Source organism: Pteropus vampyrus, unplaced genomic scaffold, assembly GCF_000151845.1.
Source record: "Pteropus vampyrus isolate Shadow unplaced genomic scaffold, Pvam_2.0 Scaffold375, whole genome shotgun sequence".
NCBI classification, from domain to species: Eukaryota; Metazoa; Chordata; class Mammalia; order Chiroptera; family Pteropodidae; genus Pteropus; species Pteropus vampyrus.
In genome coordinates, this window is record NW_011889156.1 from 457,288 (window position 1) to 460,017 (window position 2,730).

At 52.4% G+C, this 2,730-nt stretch overlaps 1 protein-coding gene across 1 annotated transcript in view; it reads right to left on the reverse strand.

Annotated features, from left to right (window-relative positions):
* Window positions 1-852, reverse strand: part of SIPA1L2 (signal induced proliferation associated 1 like 2) — a 150,782-nt gene extending 149,930 nt beyond the window's left edge. The window contains exon 1 of the mRNA XM_023523050.1: window positions 422-852. The gene's annotated coding sequence lies outside the window, so the exon portion shown is untranslated. The remainder of the gene's footprint in view (window positions 1-421) is intronic.
* Window positions 853-2,730: the final 1,878 nt, after the last annotated feature.

The following is a 2,730-nucleotide window of genomic DNA, read 5'->3' on the forward strand; positions in this document are numbered from 1 at the left end:
ACAGGCAAGAGCTGCAAATTCAACTGATGCGCGCTTGAGAGGACCCGAAGTCACGTCTCACGTTTTAATTCTTAATTTACAAGCATATGTTAAGAAAAACACATACGGCTGAAATGGGAACAGCCTGGGCCTCTAGCACCACCTGCTACAGAGGGCCAGGGCCGCGGGCGCTTCCGGGGGAGTGTCCCCTGGACGCAGTGACCTGGGCTGTGTCTCTCCTCTCCCACTAATTGGTGCTGGAAGGGGCTGCCAGACCCAGAAAAAACTGAGTTATCTGTTTCCACTACTTACTACTGACAACACACCGCCAGAGAAAGGGAAGGAAAAGAAAGATGTAGAAGCATCGGTTCTTAGACACACTTGCACACACACAGTCTGACAGCAAGAGGAATATTTAGCACAGACATTTGCAGACACTTACGCTCTGAATTAAAACGGGAGGCTGCAGAGATAGAAGTCACCGAATTGGTGGTGACGACAATTTTACTCTGCTTCCTGCCAGATACAGTCGCTGTCACTCCACCTCGGGAGGTAAACACGTCTCAACGGGCAGAGCCGAATGAGGCCGCCTGACACTTGATTTTCAGAGGTTCTTCATTTTGGGATAGGATTGTGGCCCCCTAAAATATTCGCATCTAAAAAATTATCGTCACATGCTATTATAAATTAAGACTGCTGGTCTGGCATCAAAATACTTCTGGTTTACTTTTTTTACTGGTAAAAATAAAACAGAAGTTGATTTATCGTGCTGTCTACAGACTACGGGCCCTAAGGCACTAGACGACTGGGAAAACCTGAGTCATCAAAGAATGGAATGTTCATTGTTAACTGAAAACTCGGTCAACTGAACCCGGTCAACTGATAAGTTTCCCGGAATTAACAAAAAAAGCAATTCTTTTTAGAACCTTGCCAACCTTTTCTTAAAAAATCTTAGAAACCTAGCGACAAGACTAATTTTTTCGTATAAAATAAAAATGAGTCCTAATATGTCAAAGTTCCGTTGACATTTTCCATACGTTGACAGAAAAAGAAAAAAAAATGAGTGAAAATCCCTCTCCTTAAATCCTACATTTCATACTTTCTGTTGTACCACTAGGAAAACGGGAGAGAGGAGGCAAGTCAGTTGTAAATAATCCAGAAAATCAGGTCCCTCCATCCTACACCCTCAGGAGCCTCCGTGGACACACGCGCGAGCCCGGGGAAGCTCAGACACCAGCCGCGAAATGACTCTGAGGACGCGTCTTGTCAGGGGCCACACGAATCATCGCATCGCATGGAGCACACTTCACACCAGAACAACGCTTCTAAGAAAAACGAGGAGATGTGTTCTCTGCAACGTCTAAGGGAGGTACCCCTCTCTCCCACAGAGATGCCTTTAAAGTACTGAATTATCTGGTCCAACTCCCGTCTTACAGCCAAGAAATCGGGGTGCCAGTGATGGGCCATGTCTGCTGAGCCCTTGCAGCGGCCTGAGACAGCGGCCGAGGCAGGGAGCCAGCCCTGCCCGGCCTGCCGTCCCCCACCGGCCTCCGCCCAATGCTTCCGGCCTGTGGGCTACCATCGCCCCACTTCCAAGATATTCCAGAACACGAGTTGGATGTCAGCTGGGGACGGTCCTTCCATGGCCTGGCTCAGCGACCTGCACGTAGCTCTGTGGAATGAGGGATTCTGAAGTTAACTCTAAGAAAAGATTGACCGCCTCTGGGGCGCTGTTCGTAACGTGGTTTACGATGCCTTCGCTAAAACGATCAGAGAAACGTTTCGCTCGATCTGCAAAATGTGGCTAGGCGTCTTGAAAGTAACGTGGCAAGAGTTTTCCAACGCGTTGTCAAAATAAAATGAAAAGACAGAAGTTCTCAGCAACACAGAGAACGAAATAAAGATATCCCATTAAAAAAGACCTGTGTGAAATAAGCAATATTTAGGGAGCTGGAATGATGATCTTTAGAAAAACTGACTCTTAGCAGCCGAACAGTGACATGCCCGACCGAGGGGTGTTCGCTCTCCGCGGACCCTGCCTGGCCCGTCTGGGCGGTCAGAGCTAAGGACGCGGGCCAGCCAGGTCCCTGGGACGGCCCTGCTCAGCTGCCTGCCTGGCCTTCCACCGAGGGCCAGACCTCTGAGTCTCTGGTGACCCTGCCTCCTGGCCCCCAAGACTGCTCCCAGCGCCCACTGCTTCCTCCTCAAAGCCCCAGGCCTCCCGATCCCTCAGGCTCACAGAGCCGACTCCGCCGCTGCACTCAGCAGTCACAGCGACGGGGAACACACAGCAGAACCTGAGCGGGGGAGGCAAGCGGGCCAGGGCCGCCAGTGGCGAAGTGGGGGGCGGGGGGGACAGTGCAGAGCTTGGGGACAGCGCGGCAGCAGGTAGGGCCGCGGGAGCAGAAGCTCGGGAGAGCGGGTCGGGGGCTGCTATGCAAGATGCACGCGGCGGGCGGTCACAGCCGGGGCGCCCGGGGCACTGGCCCAGCCCAGCCCCAGCCAGGCTCCTTGTCACACATCCCAGAGCTCTGTTTGCAGCAACACGGCGGGGCCCACATACTTTCTGTTCTAGAAAGTTCCATCTTCATTCTCTTCCTGGGAGAAACGCCTGGGACCAGCCCTAAAGGGAGCCGAGTTCGAATCTCCTTCCCTAGGCCCCTTTCGGTCACCCCTTTCAGGTTTTAGGTAAGTCAGTGGGCTCGTTTCCTGGGCTCGTTTCCTCACTCAAGTTTCTCGTGACCCCACAAC